The sequence below is a fragment of the Lissotriton helveticus genome, chromosome 8 (assembly GCF_964261635.1).
Source record: "Lissotriton helveticus chromosome 8, aLisHel1.1, whole genome shotgun sequence".
Classification (NCBI taxonomy): Eukaryota; Metazoa; Chordata; class Amphibia; order Caudata; family Salamandridae; genus Lissotriton; species Lissotriton helveticus.
Window position 1 is genome coordinate 1,154,325,074 of NC_136069.1, and position 13,216 is coordinate 1,154,338,289.

A 13,216-nucleotide genomic window follows, 5' to 3' on the forward strand; every position below is an offset into this window, starting at 1 on the left:
AAAATTTGTGAAAGAATTATTAGAAGCAATAAAATTGCCAAAAGAAATAGCAGTGGTCAGTGTGCTGCTCACCTGTCAGGAAATGATAAAGTGACAGCTGGTAATCGTTACTCTGACCAGGTTGCTCAATACTGTGCTAGAAATCACATGTCCATAAACAGAAAAACGAAGACTGGTGGAATCAGCTGCCACCTTATGTCATTTTCAGTTTTTGAAACATAGGAGGAGGTGAAACAGTTGCAGGAAGAATTGGAAGAAAGTGAAAAGGAAAACTGGATAATAAAACAGGGTTGTGAACAAAGAGAAGCAGATGGTGTGTGGGTGTACCATCATGGCAGACCAGCTATGCCAGATTGTTTGCTCTCACAAATGGCAAGAATGTACCATGGAGACACATGTTGACAGGGATGCAATGATTCGACTATTCAGACAAGATTGGTACAATGCAAGATTTAGGGCAGTTGCAAAGAGTCTTTGCCAGAGATGTTTAACCTATCAGCAGATACACCCAGGAAGAAACACAGTGGTTAGTTGGGGGAAATTTAGAAAAGCAGAAGGACCATTTGTGAGGTTACAGCTAGATTTTAAAGCACTACCACCATTCAGCGGGTTGAGGTACGTCCTTGTGATTGTTTGTTTGTTTTCACGGTGGGTGGAGTCATACCCTACAAAAAGAAACAACAGCATAACTGTTGCCAGGTTATTGTTGAGGGAGCTCATTCCTAGATTCGGTTTTCCAGTAACTCTGGTGGAATCAGACAGAGAAACTCACTTTAACAATGAAATAATTAGAATAATCTGTGAAGCAATCAAGATTGAACAAAAACTGCACTGTGCATACCGCCCAGAGGCTTCTGGAGTAGTGGAACAATTGAATTGCACAATAAAGTCAAGGTTGGCAAAGATGTGTACATCCACTTCAATGAGTTGGCCAGATGCATTGCCTCTTGTTCTGATGGGACTCAGAAGTATTCCTGACAGGAACACTGGAATGAGTCCCCATGAACTTATCATGGGAAGAGCAATGAGACAGGCGTTTATACCAGGACATAGATTATGGAGTATAACTGATGATCTGGTTATGGATTATTGCAAAGGATTGGCTGACCTAGTGTGTTCTATCTCTCACCAGGCTGGAGAAGACGCAGTGACCAGGCAACCGGATCAAGCTCATGATTTGAATCCTGGAGATTGGGTGGTGATAAAGGACCACACCAGAGAGTCGTGCCTAGCACCAAGGTGGGATGAGCCACGACAAGTCATACTGGTCACTACCACAGCAGTGAAGTGTGCAGGTTTGCCAAACTGGGTACATGCTAGTCATACAAAAAGGGTGCCAGCCCCTGATGAGGAAAGACCACAACTGACGTAAACAGTTGAAGCTGCTGAAGGTTGTACAGTCGAAAATCCTGGATCAAAAGACTTTAGAGACTTTGACAACGAACAACTGAGCACAAGTCAGGAGGATTGGGTACCAATAGTTGACATACCTGAAGTCTTCATCAAAACACGGAGTAGAGCTAAATTAGAAGAACAGGAGAATAGTGAGGACCAGATAGGGACAGAAGAACATACTCGGGCAAGTAAAGAAATCGAAAGACCTGAGCAGGGACAGACAGGTGTAGAAGAATAGGTTCAGGCAGCAAAAGACATGGGTGCAATAAGACCTGAACAGGACCAGTTAGGAATAGAAGAACAAGTTCGGGAAGAAGAAGAAAAAGAACAATATGACAGAATACCCGAACAGGAACAGGTAGAAACAGAAGAACGTGTTCAGGCCGAAAAAGCCACACAGACAAAGTCCTGAACAAGGAAATGTAGAGAGGGACTCAGAAAACGAAGAAAATCAGGTTGTGCCACAACGTAACGAAAATAAAAGGGCTCCTGAAAGAGACCAAGAAAGTGAAAGTGCAGTGCACGCCAAAAGGGTCAGAAAAGGTGACAATTGGCCAAGTGGGGTCAAAAGGTTAAAATAGTGTTTAAAAACAATAAATGAAGACCCAGAACAAGTAAACAAAGTTACAAGTCAAACTCAGGGTGAACAGTCAATTGCTAAAAAAATGAATAGAAGTCCAAGATTGAAAGTATTAAATAATAAGTTCAAAGGACCTGAGTGGACCTATGTGATCCTTGAAGAGTTTGAGAATCTTGACATACATGAATAATCTGAAGAAGTAAATATTGAGGAAATTGACGAAGGGGAGTGAGACCTCCTTGAAGTACTTAAAACAACCTGATTCCAAATTAAAAGAAAGAAGAGAAATCTCCTTGAATCAAAATGGATGAAACCAGAGTTACAGAAAGACCAAAAAGAAATTGTATAAAAAGATGTTGTAGAATTTGTATATGTAGTCTGTTGCTAGTAATATTAGTTTGGTTATGTTTAACAATAGCAGTCCCTTATTTGTTAATAACAGATACAAAGAATGACACTAACATTAATGAGAAAACAGCTAACATGAAAGGAGATAGAGTAAAATTAGAAGCATCAGATGAGATAGATTTACATCACAGATTAACTGACAATGATACCTCTTTAAATGTATTCACAAAGTTATTATTTTAGTATGTAGACACAATGGAGATTAGTGATTGTTATGTTTGTATGAAATTACCTACTTCATTAACTGAAGGAGTGATATAGCATAATTTGCCTTTAACATATGGTATATCTTGTAGCGTACTGTCAAGTTTATTTTATAGAATAGGGAAATTACAGTATTATTTTTCTAATATAGATGTAGTGTTTACAGAAATTCCTGTTCGACAGACTATGAATCCAGTGAAAACTGGTTTAGATGCACAGTTTATGGGCAAATTTTTCCTAACAATGAAGTCACCAGATATAGAAAAGGCACATAAAGATAATCTAACATGTTCATTACGTGAAGAAGAGAAAGTGTTTTTGAATTTAGTTGAGGAAAGGAGGCAAGATTTCCAAAGAAAAGCTGCTGAACAGAAAGATCATATCCCATCATGGGCAGAAAAAAAGGAAATTATACAGCCGGCAAAGAACATGCTGCGATGGCTCTAGATTTTGTGAAGACAGGGAAAATATGCCTCCATAGATTAAAGACAGATTATAATAACGTATTTATTGGTTCCAGTGAATGTGAACATAACATCCTAATTTTGGGAGGTTGGGGATTAAAAGGGGGAACTGATACAGTCTTTCCTTGTCATGGTTCAACTGTGAGCGCAACACACATCATTCTAGAATGCCCAGAAAAGGTAAAAAAAGCTTGTGTTGGGTCCGGGACTACGACTCCCACAAACCTTAGCGCCTTATTGTACGGATCTGGACCGCCCATATAATCACATGAGCAACCAGGAAGAACGTCGGATATTCTTCCTGCTGATTTCCTTGGTTCTTGGCGCTGCTTCATGTTACCTCGGCTGAGGTAAACAAGCTTATTCGATCCCGGATCTTGCCCTGCTAAGAAGGTTGCCGCATGAAGTGCGGCGGTTTTGGAATTCTCGATCTTGATTGCATGTGTCCTCCGTTGGCTGAGCTGCAGGTCTGCGCTCGTGCGGAGGAAGTTACGGGAGTCAGTTAAGGCTGGCTATTTTGCTTCCTACTTACCTTGAGTCCTCCGTTGGCTGAGCTGCAAGTCTGCGCTCGTGCGGAGGACATTTCTGGAGTCAGTTGAGGCTGGCTATTTTGTTTCCTACTTCTCTTGTGTCCTCCGTTGGCTGAGCTGCAAGTCTGCGCTCGTGCGGAGGACGTTTTGACAGTATCACGAATCTTTAGTTATCGGGCGGCATTGTCGGTTGTCATTTAGCACTGGGTCCTCTGTTGGTGAACTCTGAGACCAGAGTACATGCAGAGGACGGTTCGGATAGTACCGCTGTGCTTGAAACATTGCAACTTATCCTCATCCTCGGGTACCAGTTAACTACCGCAGAACGCGGAACGATTACAGGTACTATTATTTGGTTGAACACTCTTATTTTGATCTCTCATGAGTTATTTACGGACACTGACAATCCGATGTGGGGATTGTGTTTACCACCCTTTGGATGCCATATACTAGGGGTTCATTAATGCGAAAGAGCAACGACGAAAGGTATATAGTGCAATGATCTAATGTTATTCCTATGCTGATCTCCAACCATCTCAGTGGTAACAATACATGGTCTACTGTCTCTCCCTTTGCAGTTAACGTCATTGTTCCACGCATCGCTAGGGTACAACAACTCCACATCCAGAGTAGAGTAAAGGGTCCATGTTCTTTTGTTTTACAGGTAGGGAAGAGGAGCACGATAAAGACATAGATGTTAGTTACAGGGAGTGTGTTAAACGTATTGATCTTTGTGCTTTATCGTTACAGATCTCCCTCCTTGCTGTTCCCTACCTTTCCCTCCCTCGCTTGATCCTCCTAATGACCTGTGCCTTAACGGTATATCAGGCAGTGGTAGATCAAGAGGTGGAACCTTTTATACATCAATCGATCCCGAGAACATACGAAGTAACAGAATATCCGACCCAAGGTTTATTGTCCTCCAGGCCGGTTGGTGTAGGAAATGGCCACCTTAGAGGATGTCTTGGAAGCACTGGCCACGCTACAGACTGAATTGACCACGTCCCGTCAGGAAACGGCTGATCTTAGAGCTAGGTTGGATGGAATCCAAAGGAACCCGTTTAACAAGGGAGCGGCAGCTACGCCAGCTGGAGCCATGGTGGTTGAATTACCAGTCTCCATTCCCTTAGCAACCCCAGAGAGGTATCATGGGGATTCCGGCACGGTACAGGTATTCTTGACCCAAGTGTTATTACACTTTTCTTGTAAGCCTAAGTCTTTCCCGACCAATCAGGCTAGAGTTGCTTTTCTCATTTCGTATCTCGCAGGAGATGCTGCACAATGGGCGGTTCCTCTAGTGAATAGGAACAATCCCCTTCTTCATGATTGGGACTCTTTTAGAGAAGAATTTATTAAGGTGTTCGATAGAAGGGCCGATTCCTATACTGCAGATAAGGAACTGTTGGAGTTGAGACAAGGCAACAAGGAGTTGCTGGTGTATCTTAATTCATTTAGACGTCTTGTAGTGGAGACTAAATGGCCGGAGGCCAAGCAGGCTGCGTTATTTCACCAGGGATTAAGGGACGAATTAAAAGATGTTATTGCCCAGATCGATCCTCAACCCGCTACATGCGAGGATCTGATTAACCTGGTTTTGCGCCTTGATCACCGTATGTCTGAGCGTAGGGGAGATAACAAGAAGGAGAAGCATATGCCTTCTTTTGGATCTGGGTCTTCGGACACACACCAAGCATCAAGGCCCGAACCTATGGACATAGGAGCAGTAAGGGCGGCGTTGACCAGTCAGGAGAAAGAGACACGTCGCAAACAGGGGCTTTGCTTGTATTGTGGCAAGAGAAGTCACTTTGTGAGGGAGTGTCCCGTAAAACCCAAATTCAATAGGTTTCGGGCCAGCAAGGTGGTCACGGCCGCTGTTGATCAGGTGTCGGAAAACTAGATGACTCCAAGAATCAGGAAGGGGATACCTGGAGTCCTGCAAATATCCCTTCTCTATGTTACCAGGGTCTTGCTGAACAACGACATTTGTACATCAAGGTTAGTTTGTTGTTACAAGAGGAATGGATATCTGTGGATGCGATGGTGGATTCAGGTGCCACCGGCTTCTTCATGGACTGGGATAGGGCCAAAAGATTAGGTATTGGATTAATCCCAAAAGATGTACCGGAGGAGGTCTATGCGGTTAATGGGAGAAGACTAGTGACTGGACCCATTGGATATCATACAGTAGAGACCCTGATGCGGTATGGGCCCCTACATCAAGAGACGATTACATTTAACATCATCAAGGCACCACAATATGGGATCATTTTGGGGCTACCATGGCTACAGAAGCACAACCCATGCATCAATTGGATCACCAAGACGGTGACCATGAACTCCAGGTACTGTAATAAACACTGCGACACAGACATCGTGAATCCTGCCAGAGCATTGGCGTGTGGACTAAGAATAGCCACGGCAGCTGAAAAAGAGGTGCAGTTACCAGACGAGTATCTAGAGTACGCAAGGGTGTTTGACAGTGTTCAATCAGAAGTGCTCCCCCCGCATAAGTCATACGATTGTCAAATTGACCTAATTCCAGGTGCGGTGATTCTCATAGGAAGGCTATACGCCTTGACTGAGCCAGAGAATCTCCACCTGAGAGAATATCTTGACACCTTACTAGGATTGGGCTTCATCCGTCCCTCGAAATCTCCAGCCGCCTCGCCTCTCTTTTTTATACCAAAAGCCAACGGAGAGCTCAGGGCTTGTGTGGACTTTAGAGCCCTGAACGCTGTCACGGTAAGGAATAGGTATCCCTTACCCCTCATTAGTGTACTCCTGGAACAGGTTAAGAACGCCCGGATATACACTAAACTTGATCTGAAGGGGGCCTATCACTTGGTAAGAATGAGAAAGGGGGACGAGTGGAAGACGGCATTTAAAACCAGGTACGGTTTGTACGAATATCTAGTCATGCCGTTCGGGCTCTGCAATGCCCCTGCGGCCTTCCAATACTTTCTCAATTACGTACTCAGGGAAATTCGGGATCTGTACGTCATTGTATACATTGACGACATCCTTGTGTATTCCAAGACGGAAGAGGAGCACGTTCGGCATGTAGCATCCGTACTCCGGATCCTTCAGGAAAACCACTTGTTCTGCAAGCTGAGCAAGTGTGACTTTCATGTGACTACGGTCGAGTTCCTGGGAGTCATGCTGAGCCCGTCCGGTCAAGAGATGGCAGTACGTAAGATTAAGACGGTTCAGGATTGGCCTCCTCCCAAGAACATTAAGGACGTGCAAAGCTTTCTTGGTTTTGCTAACTTTTATCGGTGCCTCATAGTCCAATTCTCCAAGACGGTGGTGCCCATCACGCGTCTGCTGAAAAAATCATATAGGTTTGAATGGGTTATTGAGGCTCAGGCTGCATTCGAGGCATTAAAAAAGGCTTTCGTATCGGCACCGATCTTGTCTCATCCCGATCCTGAGACCTTACATCGTGGAGGCAGATGCGTTGGAGGCGGCTGTGGGAGCTGTGTTGTCACAAAGGTATCTCTCCACGGGGCAGATGCATCCGGTGGCTTTTTTCTCTCGTAAACTCAACGAGGCTGAGCTGAACTATCATATCGCAGAGAAGGAGCTGCTGGCGATTAAAGAAGCCTTCACTGAGTGGAGGCATTTCCTGATGGGGGCTCGGCATGTGGTTACGGTCTTCACGGACCACAGAAACCTGCAATTTATGACCGCAGTAAAACATCTAACTCCCCGCCAGCTCAGGTGGATGCTCTTCTTTTCTGGGTTCCAGTTTGTTATCACTTACCGTCCTGGTGTGGAAAACAGGAAAGCTGATGCTTTATCCCGTCAGTCCTCTACTGAGTCCACGTCTCCTCCACCGAGCCGTGCGATTATCGACCCATTATATGTTGTGGGAGCGATCCAGCCTGGGGCTTTTCTTCAGGGTGTTTTGAAGGGGGTACGTTCCTTCTCATGGAGGACTTGGTTGCGGAGCCATAGGGAATGGCGGCTGAAGGATGGTTTCCCTCTCAATAACCGCCGTTTGCTGGTACCTACTCCTAGGCTGAGGAAGCAGGCTTTCCTATGGTGTCATGAGTCACCCAGTGCTGGTCACTTCGGGGTGGATAAGACCATCAATTTGCTCCTCAGACAGTTTTGGTGGCCTTCTCTTTGGAAAGATGTGCAGGCATGGGTTTTGACTTGTGGGACATGCGCTGCCATGAAGACGGATCATCAGAAACCTCAGGGGTTGCTGCGCCCTCTTCCTACTCCTTCTAGGCCTTGGGAGAGTATTTATTTGGATTTTGTGGTTGGCCTGCCTGTGGACCAGGGGCAGACGGCTATCTTGGTGGTGGTGGATTATCTCACCAAGATGGGTCATTTCATCGCCTGCAAACAAATACCTACTGCTGGCCAGCTGGCAAAATTACTGATGACATGTGGTCCGACTGCATGGATTGCCCAGCGTTATCGTTTCGGACAGGGGGTCACAATTTACTGCCCAGTTCTGGAAGGCATGGTGTTCCTCATTGCATGTCACTTCGGCGTTGTCTACCAGTTTCCACCCGCAAACGGATGGTCAGACCGAGCGTCTGAACCAGACACTAAAGCAGTATCTGCGTTGTTATGTTGACAGCAGTAAGGATGAATGGGTGGATTGCCTGTGGGTGGCGGAGATCGCATACAATAACGCCACACATGGGTCTACTAAGGTGTCTCCGTTCTACGGTAATTACGGCCATCATCCAAGGTTCCTTCCTTTTCTTCATCCCATGAGTGATGAGAACATTCCTGAAGTGGCAAGAAGGGTGGAACACATCAAGGACACTCTGATGGAAGCACGGAGATGCCTGCTGCAGGCCAAGACTGTATACAAAGCATCGGCGGACAAACACAGGAGGCCTGGTCCTTTGTATCGTGTGGGTGACTCGGTCTGGTTGTCTACGAGGAATGTGAGATTTCGGAAGCATAGTATGTTCCATCCGAAATTCATCGGTCCTTATGTGATCGAGCGACGCATCAACCCTGTTAACATGCGTTTGAAACTGCCGTCCCACATGCGCATACACCCTGTATTCCATGTCTCATTACTGAAGCCCTTCTGTTCTACCATGCGGAGGAAGCCGTCGCCTCTTGTGCTCGATGAGGTGTTGGAATATGAGGTGGGTGGCATCAGAGATTCCAGGTGGAGAGGTCGCCGCTTGTGGTATCTGGTGGCTTGGAAGGGGTATGGTACGGAGGAGGACTCTTGGGAGCCTGCATCGGGGGTACATGCCCCTAGACTGGTGGCCTCTTTCCATAGGAAGTATCCTTTGAAGCCTGGGCCTTTGTTGCGCTCTCCCTAAAGGGGGATGTACTGTCATGGTTCAACTGTGAGCGCAACACACATCATTCTAGAATGCCCAGAAAAGGTAAAAAAAGCTTGTGTTGGGTCCGGGACTACGACTCCCAGAAACCTTAGCGCCTTATTGTACCGATCCGGACCGCCCATTTAATCACATGAGCAACCAGGAAGAACGTCGGATATTCTTCCTGCTGATTTCCTTGATTCTTGGCGCTGCTTCATGGTACCTCGGCTGAGGTAAACAAGCTTATTCGATCCCGGATCTTGCCCTGCTAAGAAGGTTGCCGCATGAAGTGCGGCGGTTTTGGAATTCTCGATCTTGATTGCATGTGTCCTCCGTTGGCTGAGCTGCAGGTCTGCGCTCGTGTGGAGGACGTTACGGGAGTCAGTTAAGGCTGGCTATTTTGCTTCCTACTTACCTTGAGTCCTCCGTTGGCTGAGCTGCAAGTCTGCGCTCGTGCGGAGGACGTTTCTGGAGTCAGTTGAGGCTGGCTATTTTGTTTCCTACTTCTCTTGTGTCCTCCGTTGGCTGAGCTGCAAGTCTGCGCTCGTGCGGAGGACGTTTTGACAGGATCACGAATCTTTAGTTATCGGGCGGCATTGTCGGCTGTCATTTAGCACTGGGTCCTCTGTTGGTGAACTCTGAGACCAGAGTACATGCAGAGGACGGTTCGGATAGTACCGCTGTGCTTGAAACATTGCAACTGATCCTCATCCTCAGGTACCAGTTAACTACCGCAGAACGCGGAACGATTACAGGTACTATTATTTGGTTGAACACTCTTATTTTGATCTCTCATGAGTTATTTACGGACACTGACAATCTGATGTGAGGATTGTGTTTACCACCCTTTGGATGCCATATACTAGGGGTTCATTAATGCGAAAGAGGAACGACTAAAGGTATATAGTGCAATGATCTAATGTTATTCCTATGCTGATCTCCAACCATCTCAGTGGTAACAATACATGGTCTACTGTCTCTCCCTTTGCAGTTTACGTCATTGTTCCACGCATCGCTAGGGTACAACAACTCCACATCCAGAGTAGAGTAAAGGGTCCATGTTCCTTTGTTTTACAGGTAGGGAAGAGGGGCACGATAAAGACATATATGTTAGTTACAGGGAGTGTGCTAAATGTATTTTTTGCTTTATCGTTACAGATCTCCCTCCTTGCTGTTCCCTAGCTTTCCCTCCCTCGCTTGATCCTCCTAATGACCTGTGCCTTAACGGTATATCAGGCAGTGGTAGATCAAGAGGTGGAACCCTTTATACATCAATCGATCCCGAGGACATACGAAGTAACATTCCTGGAGTTTACTACTTGTGTGGGAACAAGCCATATTATAAGCTGCCTGCCAGGTGGTATGGGAGTTGCTATTTTGGAATTATTTCTCCAAAGATCTACCATGTAAAAAGAATCACTGGAAGCAATGAAAATGCTAATGAACTAATACGTAGAAAGAGAGCACGTTTTTCAGAAATAATAGGTGACATATTCAGTGCATTGATACCTTCAGTGGGATTTGTACTAAATTCTTATAGAATCTGTAAATTGTCAACAGTACTTGATCGTCTATCGACTGATACTGCTGAAAGCTTCTTGAAGATTAATACAGAAATGGTTGCGATTAGGTCTATGGATTAGCAAAATCGACTTGCGCTTGATATACTATTAGCTAAAGAGGGCGGAGTCTGACTTATATTCCAGATAAAAGTACTGGAATTAAAAGGATTTATGAAGAATATTACAAAAATGCAAGAAGAACTGAAACCACTAGAAGTTGATAATGTATGGGGAAAACTAACAAAAAGTATATCTTCAGAAGGTAGTTGGTTTTCAAATATAGGGAAAAGTTTCTTAGGAAAAGTAGTATTCCCTATAGTAGGAATAGCAATAATAGTGTTATCGATAATAATATGGTGTAAGTGTTGTACTAATAGAATGACGAGAAGATATGAAATAAATGGAAAGGCAAATAATAGAAATTATGAAGAAATTCAGTTGGAGGAAATGAAAGGCAAGTTATATGAGCAAATGAAAGGATTAAAGAACAAAGATGAGAAGAGGAGTGGTAAAAGAAAAGAAATTGAAACATGCAAGTTGGCATCTGATGAGGGATGGGAAAATGTTGTGATGGCTTTAAAATGCCATCAGAGAGGGGTTGATGGAGCAAGGACTCGTGAAAAAGAGACTTGCTTAAATGCAATCTTCTCCTGTAACCACTAACCCTGTTTTAAACTTGTATTGTGAAATGACATGCATTACACAACATTTAAGTATAAGATTTAGCTTGCCTATGTGTTTTACTAACCAGTAACCCGAGTATAGTCTAAAAATGGCCGCTAACCAAAATTCTTTAGTGCGCATGCGTCTACTGCATTTACGTAGTATGACGTATCTTTGCGTGGAGGGAAACTTTCTGCATTTGCGCAGTAGCTAACAAAATGGCCGCTTCAAACTCACATGCTTGCCACCTGCTTGCTGAAAAACTAAACGTAGCTATTATACTAATGCTAATGCGGTAAGAATAATAATGAGTAAATGGGATTAGAGTAGAGATAGGTGGTATACAGTGAAACCATTTATTTTTTATTTTAACATTTGTCTTTTTGACTCTTTCAATAGTGCTTGTTATGGGCCTAAAGTTCCGAACCACAGTCTATTCCCTCTTGTTCTATCGCACATCTGCAGTGAATCCAAACTGGAAGACGCAATGTCAACTTGAACATCGGCCAAAGCTGCAAATGGTTACTTTCATGGGAAGCAGAACGACAGTCCACTGAAATGCATGAGAACTACTGTTTTTTCTCTAATATGTGACAATTACATTGTGAATACTGGTCGGAATAAAGACTGATGTATAAAACATAAGGGGTGAGATCTTAAACAAAGAACTGAAAGAAAATAATGGGAAATAAGTATGGTGTGATGATCACCTCCCCTTGCCTGTCCAATCAGTTAGGAGTTTCATAAATTTGAAAGATTAATGGGTGGTACAAACATACAGAAAGGTATAATTGAGGTAGTTCTTAGTGAGACTGGAGACGGAGATGCTGTAGTCCAGACCGGGATGCTGTTGGAGTGACAAGTGATGCTGAAGAAGAATCGAACTACTGAACCAATTATCCTAAGCAAATTAATTTAGAAGCTAGCGGAAGAATCTCGAGGAGGAAGAGTTTCAGAGAGGTGTGCTATGCAAGCATCGGTGATAGAGAGGTCATCTGTACTGTCCTAAATTCCTGTCCTGAAGTCTTTGTGCGCCAGACCTTTCCTGGGGGACCCTTTCAAACTCCTAGGCCTAGGAGTTGGTTTCCACACCATACTTGGTAATTATATCTGTGTATGCGCTTGTGTGCTTTTTTCTCTATCCTCTCCCTTTCATGCAGTGTCATTGCAAAGATGAATGTATCTTGATTGATAATTTGAATCTTCCTTCCTGTGAGAGACGGAGTTTGTTCTGTACTGTGTAAGTTGTTCACATGAAGTTGATCTAAGATAAAAAAAAATTGAGACATCCCGACTCTGTGATCATTTTCAATATGTAATATTGATTAGTTAGGGACTAAAGATAACTAATCTAGAGAATTACAAAAACATGACCCCAGCGGTTTTTGCCAGTGTATTGTGAATGAATTTATGGGCCCAGGTGAGTATGTGGTGTTAGATTACCTGTTGCTGGTAACCCACTGGATCAGTGACTTTGTTTCAAATCAGAATGAGCATAACCACTCGACAAGTAATAGTATCCTGTGTTTGGCTAATCTTTTATACACGGTGTGTGTGGGCCCGCTTTTGACTTTTACTAATATGATGTCGAGTAGTTCACTATAAGCAGGGCAACTTGAATGAAGAGATTCTGTGGCTGCTGGAGTAGTCACATAATCCATCATCTGATGGGTAATCTTCAGAGTTTATAAAAAAATGTATTCTAGCTCAAATGGTTGAAAAGTTACTAAAACTGCAGCAACGCGGTTAGCAGAATAGTGGAAACCCCTTTGCAAGCTTACCGGTCAACCTTTCAGTTGCTTATTCTGGTATTTAGCTGTTAAACTAGTACAAATGATGTGCAACTTTCCCAGTGCTAATATTTCTAAAAATGTCAAAATATGTAATATCATTAAAACATTTAACCATTATGCCACCTAAGTTTCCTTATAATGCTGCATAATTTAGTTTACCCAGCCACACAGTTTGGTACTCTCTGCCACGTAGAACCAGTGGCCCTAAACGTTGGCCATAACTGCATGTGAAATATAATGCAGATACTTAAAGTGAAAAATAAATGAAAGATTTACTAGTCATTGAAATGCATTGTTCTGGTAAGCACACT